Genomic DNA, 18,063 nt, shown 5'->3' on the forward strand with positions numbered 1-18,063 from the left:
GAGCCCCTGTCGGTCAACCAATCACGTACCGTAGTATTTCGCGTCATGATGCGCGAGGACGTAGCCAATTACCCGTGGTACATGTCTGTGCCGCGCACTTTGAATGGCTGCATCTGTACTACTGTGCTACAGTACATGAATATAATTATATCGTTATTAATTTCTTTAGATACGCAATTCCATATTATATTCCCTATTAATCAAATTCTAAAAGTATGCTTCTGTGTACTCTGGTATCGAGCATATTCTCAGAAAAGCTTAAAACTATCACTTTTCTCACAAAGTACTGTATACTGTATAAACGTACAGTAGCATGGTTAGAAGGAGCAAGGAGCATGTTAAAACGTTTCCAAAATAACCACATTTAAGACTTTGATGCTTAAAATGCTTAGGGAGAAATTGAATACTGGTGTGTATTTTTTCTTTAAACCACTAAGACCAGCCATATACAGCACAGTTTACATACAGTTATATGTTTATGATCCTAAATGAATATCTTTTATGAGCATGTGAAAGGCATGGTGAATCGGAGATTCTCAAGACTTATTTTGTATGATTGGAAACGAATATGTTCAAGTTCAAGTTCAAGTTTATTGTCATTATACTCATATACAGGTATATTGTATAACAAAATGCTATTTAGCTAGCTCTCGGACATAAGTAGTACAAGAAAAAAGACAACAACAATACAATTGTATAACAAAAAGACAGAGACAACAGGCAGTGTCCAAAAAACAACAATAGACAATGTGCAATAACAGCAACAGTCTGGTAGTCCGGACCCGAACGCTCCGGTACCGTTTTCCAGATGGTAGCAGATCATAAAGTCTGTAGCTGGGGTGTGTGGGGTCTTTGATGATGTTTAGAGCTTTCCTCAAGCACCGTCTGTCATAAATGTCCTGGAAAGATGGGAGGGCAACCCCAGTGATGGACTGGGCAGTTTTCACCACACGCTGTAGGGCTTTGCGGTCAGCAGCACTGCAGTTGCCATACCACACTGTGATGCAGCCTGTCAGTGTGCTTTCTGTAGTGCATCTGTAAAAGTTAGTGAGGATCTGGGGACATATCTTAGCCTTCTTAAACCGTATTAGGAAGTACAGGCACTGTTGCGCTTTCTTGATCAGACAGGTGGCATTGAGAGACCATGTGAGGTCCTCGGTGATATGGACGCCAAAAAATTTACTGACCCTTTCCACTTCAGTCCCGTTGATGTGGATAGGGGCATGTCTGGTTTGCTTTGATTAGGGTGTGAACCTCACTGTTCATCCATGGTTTCTGGTTAGGAAAAGTTTTTATTTCTTTTGTGAGTGTGACATCGTCAGCACATTTCCTGATGTAGCTAGTGACTGACGATGCATATTCCTGTATGTCGGTGTATGATCCCTGTGTGGCTGCCTCTTTAAGCACACTCCAGTCAGTGCATTCAAAACAGTCCTGCAGGACCAATTCAGCTCCTTCAGGCCACACTTTCACCGTCCTGACCACTGGTTTCACTCTCCTGTGCAGCTGTCTGTATGCCGGGAGGAGAAACAGAGTGATGTGTTCTGAGTTTCCACAGTGGGGGAGGGGTACTGCCTTGTAAGCATTCTGAATCTTGGTGTAAACATGGTCCAAAGTGTTTTCTCCTCTTGTTGGGAAGGAGACATGCTGATGGTACTTTGGGAGAATGGATTTGAGATGTTTGATTGAAGTCACCCGCAACGATAAAGGTTGCGCAGATTCCTGTTTGTTTATTGCTGCGTGCAGTACCTCTAGCGCTTCTTTGCCATTAGCATCAGGGGGGATGTAGACGGCGGTGATAATAACAGTTGTAAATTCCCTCGGTAAATAGAAGGGGCGGCACTTGATCATTAAAAATTCCAGAGCAGGTGAGCAGTGTTTCATGATGGTAGATACATTGTTGCACCACGCGTTGTTAATAAAAATGCACACTCCCCCACCCCTGGTTTTACCAGATTCTGTAGTTCTGTCCACGCGGGAGGCAGAAAATCCATCTAGGTGTATTGCCGAGTCCGTAATACTGTCTGTTAGCCATGTTTCAGTAAAAATAAAAGCGCAGCATTCTTGAATTTTTCATTGTGTGGAGAGTCCCAGTCTGAGATCATCGAGTTTGTTGTCGAGGGATCGGACATTGGCGAGTAAAATGGTTGGTAAAGGATGTTTGTTCTGTTCTGTCTTTAGTCTTGTATGTAGCCCAGCATGCTTACCGCATTCCCGTTTTCATTCACATCGTTTGCGATGCTTCCTGGTTTGGTTACCTTGTTCAGGTGATACCGCTGTTTCCAGGCCATGTCAGAAAAGTCCATGCGAGCTGATGCAGTCCAGTGATTGGAACAACTAACTGCTGTGGTGTTACTTTTTGTCAATGAAAAAATAAAGTGTTTTCGTTTACAAAGATGGTTACAAAAAATGTGGACCAGAGTAATGCTTTGAGTTTACAGCTTGTCCAAGGTCATTCATTATTTAAACTATTAGTAATATCTTCTGTAAAGACTTTGATGGCGACAGCTCAAACACTGTTCATGAGAGGTTGAGCTTTATTAGCTCCACCTGGTGGTAATTCTGGATACTATTAATTATTTGCGGTATTATACGGTAACCTGTGTTATATCAGGACACCCCCACCGCGTTTTACCGCGGTTTGACCCGCTCGTTTTGAATGGCTGCATCTGTATGCAAGACATACTGTTTTTTGGGAATATTGAAACTGTTTCTTAGTTTTCTTTGTGAGGGGAGTTATCCTGAGAAAAGATGTACTTTTCTTTACTGTTTTCTTGATTTTCAAACATAGCTATTATGCTATGCTGTGCAGTATGGGGTGGCTGGTTACTTTTCAATAGTGCCTGGAATCTAAAACCATTAGAAGGGTTACAAACAACAGGAGGTCATTCACTCAATCTAGCTAATGTAATAGTTAATAATATTTTAATCTGAAGACCTTATCCTGCTTTTTTTTAAAGAAGCCTAAGTAAAATGATCAAAAACACAGTTGGACAGATGTTGAAGTTGACCCACAACCAGCTAAAGAACTGCCCCTTGCTGTCTGTGTTAAACCTTGTTCACTCAGTAGTTTAAACTAAGTGTAAAGTGCTGAAGAAGAATGAAGAAGAATGCATGAAGATACTCTCACATTTTTATGAAAGCTATAGTTCTTTAAATCTTTTAAATAAAGGGTGCTCCTACAGTTAAAAGACCAAAAAATCTAAAAGCTTCACAGCTCAATGGATAAGTATCCATAGATTTCGTCAAAGCTATTTAAATTGCTTTTTTATTCCTTTTAAGGAACATATTTATAGCAAACAAATTATGCCTAGGGACGTTTTTTTATAGCAAGAAATTATGTTCTGTCTCTACAACTGAAACACATTTTGGAGTACTTTCACAATTCTATTCTGTTTTAATTAATCCAAACATTTTTGGCTCCAGCATGTCAAACAACATGGTCTTTAACATCATCCCTGAAGACTAGGTCTTCCCCCCTTTGTTTTAATATTACTGGATAGAACACTGAATTGCATACATATTTTATCATTAAAATTGTCGCATATGATTTCTATTGTTGAGATGGTTGTGCATGTATGTAATAAGGAATACAACGATTAAAAAAGATTTGATTAATCGATAAACACTTCTGTGTTTCCTTTTTGTATTGCTGTTGGATTCCTTTTCCCTAGTTTACAAAACCAATACTCCTGCAGATAAACCTATAGTCCTTCCACTGAACTATGCTTTGTTTCTTTCAAATCTATCACTACATATCCTACTTGCAAAACCTACCACTGTTACATTGTCCATACCATACCCTCATCAGACCAGGCTTTGCAAAATGTACTTATCCAGGTATCTGAAAAAATAACCAGGTATCTGAAAGAAAGACTTCACATATCAAAGCAAGGTTGTGATGGGTCAGTGTGTGTGCCTAGTGTGTAAAACCCTTAGATACAGCATAATTAGTATGATTAGTAGTAATCAGCAAAAGCTATGGACTTGTAAAGAGCACCCCCTTATACCCATGTACTGCCAGTATAATGGTGCCATATTGGAAAAAATCATAAAAAATAAGGAATAGTTTCACAACCCAAAGCAAGGTTGTATAAGGTGAGGGGGCCTGTCTGGTGTGTAAAACACTTGGTTGAATGTTATACATCACAGGACAGACAAACAGACACAAACACACACACCAGGGCCAGTTTTCCCATTAGGCAATTAACCTAACAGTATGTTTTGGAGTGCGAGAGGGAATCATATCACACATAAGGAGAAAAACCACAGAACCCAGAGAGAACATGCAAACTTCACACTCACAGGACGGCAGGAATTGAACCAGTGCTGCAAGATAGCAATTAGAAATGGATGAATATCTTATCTTTCTAGTTCAGAGGTTTGCATGCATAATTTAATTTTAAAAGTCACTGAGACATCTGGTACTACTGTTGTATTTATGAAAAAAAAAACATACAAAAAGCATAATAACAACTGTGGCATCCTATTCCTTAGTCAATACATTTTATTTTTATAAACAGTTAACATTGTTAGCAAAATATTTTGAATGATATTTGACCCTTTTTTTTCTTTAATTGTGTATTTAACTGATAGTCAGATTTAATGTATATTTGAACAATTAAAATATATTTTTACAAGATGCAGGGAAAAGTGCAACAATTTATTACAGTGCTAAATTTTATATTATTGTGTAACGCAACGGGTTCCCGTGGGCGCCCTTGCCCACACCGCTGGGGGCTCGAACCCGGGACTCCCGCGTTACTCAACAGGGACCCAGCCCGGTGAGCTAAAGAAAGATCTCTCTACAGCCCAGCAGCTGTAGTCCTGCTATCACAGGGAAGGGCGGTGACGCCACCGCTCTGGTAAGCCAGCTCTTACACAGTACCTGCCGGCCATATGCGTTACAATTGATTAGTTTATGCTAACACTTAACTTTCTTAATTAGATGTATTTAAAACTCAAACTAAGTGTAACATAGCATTCAGAAATACAATCAAGAATAGTTTTGTGGTGTATGTATAGATGAAACTTTTCTAAAATGTATAACAAAATTAAAGACGATTAAAATCTGTATTCTTTCAACGTGTAATGTCTTTAGAAAGTACAATAAGTTCCTGCTTTGTCTAACGATGGTATCAAAAAGTAGTCTAAGTGGTGAGAAACCTGTGCTTAATGATAGTTAAGGGACTTAGAAGTCAAAGAAAATGATTTACGTTGTTTAATTTTAAACACTAAGTTATGAATGTAGACGCAATTGGTGCCATTCGATAGAACAGCCATTGTGCAATACTGAGCTCCGCGCTTCCTCCCTCTCTCGGTGCCGCCTCCCCCACTGATAGAGCGCAGCGGGCGGCACACTATTTTCAGAGCCTCTGATTGGGAAAAAAAGACCTGCTGATCTGTTCTACATACCAGGAAGACAACAGAATATGATTTTTTCTATTTGAAACGTGTTGTCTTTATGAAATTAGTGTATTTTAAACATTTAATTAAGAAGTAAAAACCTTACAGCATACACAGAGATTCTAAGCGGATCAGGAAGAAGAAAAATCACCAGTTTTTCACCCATAAAAAGTGGTTAGTAACTATCAAAGCCTGTTTTTATAGCTTTTAATGTCGTGCAATGTCTAAGCAGGAACACATCATTATCTCATTTTTTATTTATTTTTTAAAAATTAAAAAAATCGTTTGCCCAGCCTAATTTTAAATACCTCTACTTCTGAAACTCTTCACATCAGTACATAAAACTATATACACAATACTACTGACAGCAGGAAAATTCCTATTCTTTACTCAGCAGCTTATTAAAAACAACACCCATGATGTTCAAACCGCTTTTTTTACACAGAAGACTGACACAGCTTCACATTGTGAATCTCTTTTTCTAAGAAAACATTTGTCAGTCTGTCCGTGGGGGGAAGAGGGACTGTCTTTCATGGGAAGGCTTGCCTATTCTATTTTGTAAATGTAGAAGGTGAGAAAAGACTTGTGAAACTGGTTTGTTTACAAGCAATGTAGGCACAACCAGCCAGCCAGCACTTCAGCCGCAGCGCAAGGTGAATGCGCCACATTAGTGTAGGGCTTTTGAGCTCACGTAGGTTTGCACCTACACCCTGCTGTGTAGGTACAGTACGAACATGTTGTGATATTTATGAAAATAAAAAGGTCAATATAGTGCCCATAATATTTGCTATTTTAGTTTTTAAAAGAAATGTTTATTTGTTAAAAGAAAACTCATGACAATTGCTGGATTTGAACATCCAACGTCAGCCTTATAAGTCAATCACTTAAGCCATCACACTACAGACACAGTCATGCACTGAACACTGAAACAGAAGTACACATATCAATGGAAAGTCTTATACTACTGTTTATGCAACAGTACATTAATATAATTATAGCGTTATTAATTTTTTTAAATAAGCGATTCCATATTATATTTCCTATTAATCAAATTCTAAAAGTATGCTTTTGTTTACTCTGATAACAAGCGTATTCGCAGAAAAGGTTAAAACACTTTCACTTTTCACAAAGTATATAAACGTTTCTGAAATAACCACATGTAAGACTTTGATACTTAAAATGTTAAGGGAGGAATGCAATACTGGTGTGTATTTTTTCTTTAAACTACTAAGACCAGCCATATACAGATGCACCCATTCAAAATGCAGGGCACAAACACGTACCACGGGCATTTGGCTACGTCATCGCGTGTCATACCACGGTACGTGATTGGTTGACCAACAGGGGCACTCGTGGTGCATTGGTCGGTTGTAGAAAGATTTACTGTAAATGTCTTTACTGTGCCCGTTTTAGTATTGAATATTTATATGGAATTTTACCATTGAAGGAAAATCGTAGTAGCTGAGCATAAAAAAGAATAGGAGCATAACGCGTGTGAAGGCCATAAACGATATTAATTTTGGAACATAAACATACAGTATTACAGTATGTAAACTGTATATGGCTGGTCTTGTTACTTTAAAGAAAAAATACACACCAGTATTCCATTTCTCCCTAAACATTTTAAGCATCGAAGTCTTTAACTAACATATGAAATACGTGTGTATAAAAAGTGGTAGTTTAAAGCTTTTCTGCGAATATGCTCGATACCAGAGTAAACAAGCATACTTTTAGAATTTGATTAATAGGGAATATAATATGGAATTGCATATCTAAAGAAATTAATAATGATATAATTATATTCATGTACTGCAACACAAGAATAGTATATGCGGTACAATGTCTGTTGATACTGTATGTGTAGGGCTGTTTCACCATTCATCATGTCACAATGTGAGTGAAGCAGTGGTCAAAGTGCCTGACTTCTCAGTGAGAGATCAGCTGTTCAAATCCAGCAAGTGCCATCAGTTTTCTTTTAACAAATAAGAATTTCTTCAAAAAACTAAAATAGCTAATATTATCGGCATTAGTGATAAGTTCTTGCTTTGTGCTGGGTTTAGCAGTTTTCTGAACATAGTCTTTCAGCGAATGTCATAACATCTCTATTGGATTTAAATCTGGGGATTTGGATGGAGTTTTCACCCAGTTCACTCCTTCTGCTATAAGCCTCGTCCTTGTTGCTGTGTGTTTTGGATCGTTGTCTTGAAAGAGACGGTGCCTTGATCCAAAGTGCTCCCTGATATATGGGGCGGCATGTTGTTTGACCATGACTTCCTCATCACAAAGCTTTAGAGAACTTAACATTTTTATTATCAATAAATTGTAAATACAACGTTTACACTGGCGTTATTAATTTTTTACTTGAGTGTATGGAGGATTGTCAGCTGTCCCTGAGAGCAGACTCCACCTCTTAGGCTGCGCAAACCATTTTAAAAATTTTTATTAAGAAATGGAGGCTGTATGCGTTACAATATAAACATTTACTGTCAAACTATAAATCAACAATTGATTTAAAGACGATCTGTCAAAGTGCAATGAAATACAATATTGTTGTTGTTATTGTTGTTTTTATCCTGTAAAGGCCAGAAGCCACCTTTAAAGGCGCTATATAAAGGCGCTGATTCTTATGGAATGTGTTTTCTTTCTTCTTTTTTTCAGCATGGAATAAACCTATTACTTGATTCTTATGGAAACCCGGTTCCGCCAGGGATTAAAAAAAAAACATGGAATCGCATATCTAAAGAAATAACAGTATAACTATATTCATGCACAAACCGTAGCATGTTACATTATTAATTTGGGTGTCTCCTCTTGCCAGAAAGTGCTAAACTGCATTTTGAGTGCAGTTTTTGACTTTTTTTTTAATTACAACCCATAAATAAAGCTGATACTGTTTAGACTTTTAATTATTTTAAACTGTAATACAGCAGCACAATGCACAATGCAACGTAAATCGCTACCTTTGTCTTCTGCGTAATAATGGTCACCTCTCTGTCCAGAAAATTAACAATAGTAATAATAATTAACTTTATTGTATATAGTACCTTCAAAGGTGGCTTCTCAAAGCGCTTTATGGGATAAAAACAACAGAGCTGTTAAACTGGTTAAAGTGCTTTGAGAAGGCCCAAAGGCCCTGGGAATCTTGTTAGGATACATGGCATCATGGACTCCATCAAATACCAGGAGATTTTAGATCAAAACCTGGCTGCCTCTGCCAGGATGCTAAGACTTGGTTGTAGTTGGATCTTTCAGCAGGACAATTATCCAAAGCATACCTCCAAATCTACACAGAAATGGTTCACTATCCACTGAATCAAGCTTTTGCAGTAGCCATCCCAGTCCCCTGAACTCCAGTGAAAACCAGTGGGGTGATCTGAAGAAAAGAGTCCACAAATGAGGACCAAGGACTCTGAAGGATCTGGAGAGATTCTGTATGGAGGAATGGTCTTGGGTCCCTTTATATGTGTTGTGACAGTGGAGTACACCTCCCACTGCACTCCCTACTCCACGGTGCATGGGAATGCACAGCTACCACACCTGAGGCTAATCAGGTCTGCGATTTAAGATTCTCACGCCTTCGTGGAGGGTGTTCAACCTTAGAATCAAATGTCTTTACAAGCCGGCTACACAAGGATTATTCTTTTGCTACAGAAAGATTTATTATTCTCATTTCGAATATGATCCTCTCGTATACCGGAGAACAGTCGCCTTCCCAGATGACTACACACCGGCACACCGCTCAAGGATAAGAGGTGCTCTGCCGGTGCTCAGGCAGCACCCATCTGAACCTGACACTATTACATTTGGCACCCAACATGGGGCTGCCTGGTTTTGTAGTCGCCATGGCTGATTGTCTAATCCTTATGGAAGAGGCAATCCAAGCCCTCACTGCCTCTATAACAGTTGAAGTGGAAATCTACTAAGTAAATTGATTCTTAAAAATGTAGAGAGCTTTGAAAAAAATATATTGTTGCTTTTAGATAATATATTTCAAGGATGTAACTGCTGTGCTACAGTACGTGCAGAATTTTAGAAAACAGTTCGTCAACAAAGTACACTGTTTAGGTTAGTTTAGAAGACAATGTACCAAAACAATATATGCTGTCTGGGTCATTAGAATTAGCTGAAAGTAACCGATAAGCTTTGAATAACAAATCTAGTTTTTCTTCTCAAGCTTTATGATGTAATCTGTTTTCTCTTAGAGAAAGGGGAAGTTTTAGAAGGGACCAAGTGCTGAACTTTTTTACAGCGCAACGTCTTATAAAAACCCTGTACTGCTTGTAACAAATTGAGTCTCTGGTTGCACTTTGCGAAGTGGCAGCAGGGCTCCCAATATTGCAATATTGAAATATAGACCTTACTCAGGTGAGAACTCTCTCTTGTGGCTTCCTTGATAGTTATATTTCCATGACAATTTGGGGGCTCGTCCGGGATCACAAACCTGAGCGCGAACGGCTGCTGAAACTCCATCCGGACCCGGACAATTTTAGCAAATTGGACGAACCTCGGAGGATAAACTGTTTATCCTTCCAGAGACGCGTCTGGAGAATTGGCAGCTGTCTGACGTCAGTAAGTGATCCTTTAAAATTAATAGTTTGAGAAGCGAGCCACAGGGGTGTTCTCACACGGGTTTGATGAGTCCAGGACTCATATAAAGAACTTATCTTAACACAGACGTGTGGTTTTTGCTCTGCGGAGTAGTTAATGTGATAAGGTTCTAAGTAAGGCACCGATCGGTAAAAATGGGAAATTAAAATTCAGAGACGAAAATGGGACCGAGCAGTCCAGCAAAAGTACATGTACGACAAATTCAGAGAAACAATTATAGCCTGGGTTAGAGTAAAAAAAAAAATTTATGTTCATGAACTGTAAAGCTAGGGTAATAGGTGTAAGGGAACTTGCACATAATTTATATATGATAATTAGGGGCCCATAACTATGAAGGATCTTTGTAAGTGAATCAGAATGGACAGAGGAAAGTTGAATTAGGAAAAAGAAGTTTCCTGAAGAAGGGGAAACTCAGAAGAGAAGGAGAAGAAAGGAAAGAAATTGAATTGGAAAACTTATGTAATGGAAAGAGGAATCACAGAAATAATGGGAAGCTTCAAAAAAGACTAGTCTTGAAAGTAAAGAACAGCAAGCTGCAACTAAAGTCATGGCCATGCGTACTAAAAAGAAAAAGTCTCCACCGAAATTAGAAAGCGGTCCGGAGCCAAAGCCTTTTCACTTGTTTGTGAAATGCCAATGTGCACTTTTCCAGGTCCAGAAGGAACTCCAGCATATGTACATTAACATTGGTCTCCTAGTGAATTATTTGCATTAGTTAAGTCTTTTCCTAAATTGCCTGATGACCGTGAAGAATTTAGAAGAAAGGCAAGCCTTGTTCTTGATTGTCTTAAGCCTAATTACAGTGACATAACTTTGTTGCTAGATCATATTGTTCCTAAAGGTTTACAACGTCCTCTAAAAAGAGGAGGCAGATTGGCGGATACATGACCCAAATGATGAAGAAGTATCCATCTAAATTAAACCATACGGACATGGAGAGGAAAAGATAGGCGGCCGCTTCTAAAAAGAGGTAAGGACTCCTCTTTTCTAAAAAGTCCCTTGTCCTCTCCATGTTGCTGTGGTGGGTTCAGGGTTTTCCTGAAGCTGAAGCAAGTACAACAGAAAAATGAGTTAATGGTGTATGTGTTTTAGATGCCTGTTTTGTGAAGGTGGGGTAGAAAAAGAGGGATTGCTGAAGGAATAGCGTCTCGCCCTGCCCGTGCGAAAAAATCCAGGTGTTGCATCCTGGTACACGACTGCAGTACGGCTGAAGGTAGTAACTAGAACTGTACTCGCAGAAGATCGCCGAAAATGGTAACGCGATTCAACTGTGTGTTTAAAGCCAGGATTTGGAACCTGGTCCGTGTTCCCCGTATTGTGATAGTTCGTCAGTTTGTCTCGACTGGGGGATTCCGCGGGGCGCGTGGGAGACGTGAAAATGGTTTGGTGTGAAGAAAAAAAAGTTTGATTAATCCAAAGTGAAACTTAAAAGAAATATTGACTGTCAGACAGAATTTAGGCTGAACAGGAATGTAGAAAAGTGTATGAACATTTGGATAAAAATAAACAATAGTTAGAGGAATATTTGAGAATTCAACAGAATATCATAGATGAGACGCAAAAATCCCTGATGGAAAAGCTAAAAGCAATGGCTGAACGAAACGAAGTTATATATGCAGAAAAAGAAAGAGCAAAAGAAGAAATAGAACGCCTTGAGAGAGAATCTGGGAGAAGGGTGGGAATTAGTGTGGAGATTTTTGAAAGAGCATTACCCACTGAAAACTGATTAGAGAAAAGTAACAGCATGTCAGCAGAAGGAAGTGAGGATGTTTTCAGATTTTACAGAAAGGTTTATAGCTTTATGGATAGTATACTCGGGGTTAGCCGATGAAAAGGAAGTGAATGAAGATACTTCCACAGTAATAAAACAAATTTACTTGAGTGTGTTAAAACCTGATGTTGCCAAGAATGTACAACTATGCTTTCCTGATATTACGGACAGCTGAGACAGATTTGATTTAATAACTCGCGAAGCATGCATGCAGAAGTGCGAGTGCTGCAAATGGGAGGTAAAAAGACTCCCAAGGAGGAGAAAAGGGAGCCGCCAGTTTGTCGAAATTATTGTGCGACTTTCATGTTATACCGAACTACTAATAAGCTGGTGTGCAGTTACTAAAAAAAAAATGTGTTTTTTGGAGAAACTGGAAGAAAGAGGCTTGATTTCACAATTAAAGAACATGTCAGAAGCTGAAACGAGAGCTGTGCGTGAACTAACAGTTTTAATCTAGTAAACCCCTCTGTAGCCTTCCTAAATTTATCTCAGGATTGAAATAAAAGTGAAATAATCTTACAGTGTGCAGTAACTGGGGGACACAGGAGCACAGTTGTTCTGTTTTTAGACTAAAACAGCATAAAAATGTGATATAAAGTTTTCTAACAGGTAACAGGAGGCTACAGGAGAAGGAGTGCAAGGGTTGTGTTTAAAGCAAATATAAGCTGCCACAGTCTGCTTGGGTAAAGATGTACAGTTTCAACTACTGATGTGGGTGGGGGACACCCCAGACCTATTTTAGGCCCAGACTGCAGCATTTTATAAGGAATTACTGCATGAAATAGCATTTATGTAAACTAACTCAATAGAGTTATGTGATATTGTGATTGTTTTACCTAATGAGAGAATCCATAAGGCCGGGCTACTCCAAGTACTGGATGTTGAAAAAAAAAGGAGTATAAAACCAACTACATGATAAAGCCAGGGTGAATGCTTTCTCAGAACGAGCTTATCTAGTGACGTATTGGTTTAAGGGGGGTAGTGCAGTCTAAAGACAAAATTGCCTTGACCCCTGCAGCAGAATTTTTGATGTTTTGAGACAAGCTTTCTTGCAGGCACTGGCCCTGGACTGGATTCCCTCAGACGGATCATCTGTATGTAATCTGTATGTAAGTGAAAGAAATGGGTTGTGAGCCGTTGTGCTGGTGCAGGAGCATGGAGATAGGCATCGTCTGGTGGGTTATTATTATTCAGGACCCCTTGATAAGGTGGCCAAGGGGCCGTGTTTATGTGTTGTGCAGGCTACCTGCCTGGCTGTATAAACTGTGAATAATCTGGTGTAGAACTAGCAGACCGAATGAAAAGATTTAATTGAAACTTGTAAATATGCTAAATGGAAAATTGTAGCAATTTATATAGACTGTATATATACATTTGGTGGATTGCACAATTTTGGATGGCAGTGAAGGAATAGGGATTTCCCCAACATGGCAGGGACTCCAGTTAAGAATACTGGGTTTGTCTCTGAACTGTTAGAAGCTTTGCAGCTACTGACTGAAGTAGCTGTGGTAAGGTGTAAATCACATAATAAAGAAATGTTTCCAGTAACTCGAGGGAACAACTTTGCAGATGTAGCTGTCAGGTGCGCAGTCCTGGTAGAACAGGAGTCTTAGACCCCTGTGAAACCTCTGTTGGTGAAAAGGGGACAGCTACAGGATATTCAGGCTGAGGCCTCTAAAGCAGAGAAAAGGACATGGTTAGAAAAGAGTGTGGTGCTGCCAGCACACTGGACGCCCTGCATGCCCTCACAGCCTAATGCCCTTTGTAGCTCGACAAATGCACTCTGTCGGACACCTGGGTGTGAGTCAAATGGTGTGCCGGTTACCCAAACCTGGGTGGGGACCGTGTTTGAAGCAGTAGCCACTTATGTGGTATCTCAATGTGATGCTTATCAAAGGAACTCAACTAGAGTTCAGGTGCAGGTGCTACAGCTCAAAAGGCCTGCTCCTGAGAAACCTTTCATGCAGTAGCAAATGTTTACAATTTACAATTGTAAAGGGAAACCTTGGCTCTTATAATCTGTTTTCCCAGTGGGTTGCTGTCACTGCCTCTGTGTCTACCAAACACTTGATGATGGAGATAAGCCCTCGGTGGGCACTGCCCTACCGGTTGTATTATGATCAAGGAACAGGCTGTGGCTGCATTATTCGGGGTGAGATGGACTAAGATCACCCTCAGTCTGCTGGAACAGTGGAATGAAGGAACAGAACTCTAAAAGATCGACTAGACATCAGACTGAAGGAGCACCATGGGATGCGGGCTGGATCAAACAGAACTGTGTAATAGAGCCTGTTTGATATCATCACAGGCCAATCAACGAAACTTCCTGGAGGGATGAATTTGGCTAATGGATTGTTGAATTTGCTAATTCTCTATTGTAGTATTGTAGGTTGTTAATTGAAGTGGTGCACGGGGCTGGTGAACAGGTGCTGGACACTTGGAGACCTCCAGTAGAGGGAAGACACGACCTGATATCTGGCGAGTGGGTGTGGTGAGGAAGATATACCCTGCCAGATGTTGCAACCCTGCTGGGAAGGACCATATCAAGTGCAACTGACTACCGACTCTGCCATCTGAGTGACAGGATGAGATCGCTGGATCTACGCATTGCGCCGACACCGAACCACTGCACCAGAGACTGAGTGAACATTAATTATTATATTGTCACTGTTTCTGTGTTTGTTGAGCTTCCTGAGGGGGGGCGACAGTGTACCTGTTAAGTGTAAGGAGCTTTACTTTGATAAAATGGGGATATGGAATCAATACTTTATCAGTCAGCCACAAATAATAATCAGAGCTCATGTTGGGATTGTATTGCTATAAAAGATGCTCATGGGTGTAATCCCCTTTGATAGAGGTGATTATTTAGGTTTATTGGCATGGGTAAATAGCCCTGCTTTTAGTCTGAGTGTAACTCAGATGTATTAGAATGGAAATAACTATATGCTCCTCGCTATAATCACAGTTTTAGGCCATTCTCTATTAGGGTGATAGACAGCTGTTTAGGTGACCCAGCTGTTGACCAATCTTGTAAAAAAAAAACCCTAAGAAAAATGCTGGGCTCCAGCCCACAGGGATTTACCTGTGCTGTAAGAACTAATGCATGAATAAGGAGACTGGATTCTGGTGAAAGACTTCAGGAAAAAGAAATGGTGTTCACTCAGGTGGAGGGGGCCGTGCCAGGTGCCCTGGATTCATGCTTCCGACTGTAAAAAGGTCACAAACGAACTGAGCAAAGCGCAGGAGTGATGTCTCCAAAGGGATAGATGGGGATCACATGCTTGGGCCTTTTTCCTTTTTATGTGGAAGCCTGTCACCACCCAGAAAGAGGAAGAATCTAAACGCAAAGCCTCTTTGTATACAAACTGGCTGAATGAAACTGATAATGAGGGGGATATGAGTAATTTGTGGTATAAATTTATAAATCATACTGTAAAGTTAAAGAAATGTAATGCATCTTGTTATGTATGTGCTTTAATGCCTCATTCTACAGCCTCACCCATTTCTCTCCTGGTTAGAATCACTGTTTGGGCCAGGGGGAATGTTTTTCTTTAAGTTACTAACACCGATTATAGGGGCTGTGATACTTGTCTTCCTGTTTTTGTGTTGCTGTACGAAATATATTATTCCAATGCTTTGAAATATGGTAATGAATATGTTTGCGCATCAGTATGTTCTGATAAGAACGCAAGAATCCGAAGTATGGGAGCCTCCTGGGAGTCCATATGAAGAATCTAACTTTTAATCATTTTCAAGAATAAAAAGGAGGGAATTAGGTGGAAATCTAATAAGTAAATTGATTCTTAAAAATGTAGAGAGCTTTGAAAAAAATATATTGGTGCTTTTAGATAATATATTTCAAGGATGTAACTGCTGTGCTACAGTACGTGCAGAATTTTAGAAAACAGTTCGTCAACAAAGTACACTGTTTAGGTTAGTTTAGAAGACAATGTACCAAAACAATATATGTCTTATAAAAACCCTGTACTGCTTGTAACAAATTGAGTCTCTGGTTGCACTTTGCGAAGTGGCAGCAGGGCTCCCAATATTGCAATATTGAAATAAAGACCTTACTCAGGTGAGAACTCTCTCTTGTGGCTTCCTTGATAGTTATATTTCCATGACACAGTGCAACGGGAAACTAATGAGTTACAGCGACAAGCCCAGGGCACCCTCCAGACACAGATCTCCACCGCCCAGGAGCCAGCTTCTGCAAAAACCAGATATCTGCAGGAACAAGTAACTGCTTTACAGGATCTGTGCTGGCAAATGGGTGAAAAAATTCAGATTTCGCCCACCGCACCTGCACCCATGCCCGCGTCACCAGCACCGTCTCAGGCCCAGCCCAGTCATGTCCTGCAGAAGAAGACGATGTGGAGGCTCACCCGAGAGCAGGACGGCGGAGCACCTGCAATGGGACAGCAACCTATGGGCCAGCATCGTGGCTCCCTTCCTGTGTGGAGTGGCCCAAAAAGATTATTACGACCTAGATAGTGCGTCCGTCTCGGACTATACCTGCCTGAAGGCGGAAATCCTCACCTAGGAAAGGGTCATGACTCACGTCCGAGCCCATCCACATGTGGCGCTATGACTCCCGGGTCTCTGACTGCTCTCAGATGTATGACTTATATATATGTATGACTATATCTGGCCAAAAAGTGGCTAAAGCCAGATACATTGACTCAAAGTCAATTAGTCCAGCGGGTTTGTTCTAGAAGTGTACCTGCAGCAATTGCCCCCCAAGCTGCAACGTTCAGTGGCTCAGCACGATCCACAAACAGTGGACAATTTCATGGCCACCCTTGAGAGACACCTGCCCGCGGCCAACCTTTCAGAGCGGGACGATGACACCACCAGCGCAGGTACACAACAGGAGGGGAAGACAACAGAAATTGTACTCTGTGTCCAGATCTAAAATGAACTACGGCTTGGTAAATAAACCAAGGCACAAAAAAAAAAACGAGGCACAAGGCAGGCATTTGCGCTTTGGGAAAGTGCAAAGGAAAAGGGGACACTACTTAAACTAAACCTGTGTCTAAGCCTGCATCTTCATGCCCCAGATCTTAGCAAACTGAGCCGTCTACGGTACAAAGAGGCCCCCTTGACAACTGGGAGATGGCCATCATCACAGCAGACTTCCCCCGAGACTAAGCTGAAGACCCTTCCCTGGCCCATGCCCGAGCCCAGGCAATAGAATTGTAAGGGCAATTAGTTGAAGCTCGCCAGGAACTTCCGATTTCATTTATTTTAAAGCATGACCTCTTATACTAATGCAATGGTCCCAATCAGGAGCATCTTCTGGTTCCCTCAAAACACCGCCAGCTTGCTCTCTACCTGGTGTACACACATCTGCTGGGAGTGCATCTCGGCATAGACAAAACCTGGGAGAGAGTCCTGAAAAGATTTGTCTGGACCGGAGTATACGCTGACGTCAGACGCTTTTATCTTGCCCTGACTAACAGCTAAATGCCCCGAAACTGCAGTTCTGAGCACCATTACACCCCATGCCTGTCACTGACGAACCTTTCATTCGCATTGCTATGAATATAGTAGGTCCCCTTCCTAAATCTGCTCTAGGAAATGAATATATCCTCATTTTTGTGGATTACGCATCCAGGTATCCCAAGGCGATACCACTACGGAGGGCTTTCAGCACCACCATTGCTAAGGAAATGGTAAACCCCTTCACCAGATTCGGCTTACCTAAGAAAATATTAACTGATCAAGGGACTCCATTCATCTCACGACTGATGCAGGAGATAGCTAAACTGAACATAAAATTCCTGAGAACTTTAGTGCAGCATCCACAGACGGGCTTGTGGAAAGATTTAACAAAACCCTGAAGCAGATGCTGAAAAAGGTTTCACAAACCGACAGAAGAGACTGGGACTTAATCTTCCCTCTCCTGATGTTTAGCCATCCGAGTGGTACCCCAAGCCTCCACAGGGTTCTCCTCCTTCGAGCTATTATACGGGGACAACCCCGGGGAATCCTAGACGTCGCCTGGGAGGCTGGGGAGTCTCAGCGCTTGTGCTCCCACAATGTACTCGACTATGTCCATTCAGTTCAGAACAGGCTTGCCCAGCTGAAGCCTCTAGTCGAGGAACATCTACAGCAAGCGCAAGACAGACAAAAGAAGTATTATGACTGTTCAGCACGGTTAAGGATCTTCCTCCCTGGGGATTGCAAAATGCTGCTACTGCCCTCACCGGAGTGCAAACTTTACGCGAGAAGACAGGGACCCTACGAATTCCATGAACGAACCGGGCCAGTCATCT

At 40.9% G+C, this 18,063-nt stretch overlaps 1 protein-coding gene across 1 annotated transcript in view; it reads right to left on the reverse strand.

Annotated features, from left to right (window-relative positions):
* mid2 (midline 2) overlaps positions 1–18,063 on the reverse strand; it is a 511,887-nt gene that overhangs the window by 122,714 nt on the left and 371,110 nt on the right. The window lies entirely within an intron of this gene.

Source organism: Lepisosteus platostomus, chromosome 10, assembly GCF_059453375.1.
Source record: "Lepisosteus platostomus isolate fLepPlt1 chromosome 10, fLepPlt1.hap1, whole genome shotgun sequence".
In the NCBI taxonomy this organism is placed as follows: Eukaryota; Metazoa; Chordata; class Actinopteri; order Semionotiformes; family Lepisosteidae; genus Lepisosteus; species Lepisosteus platostomus.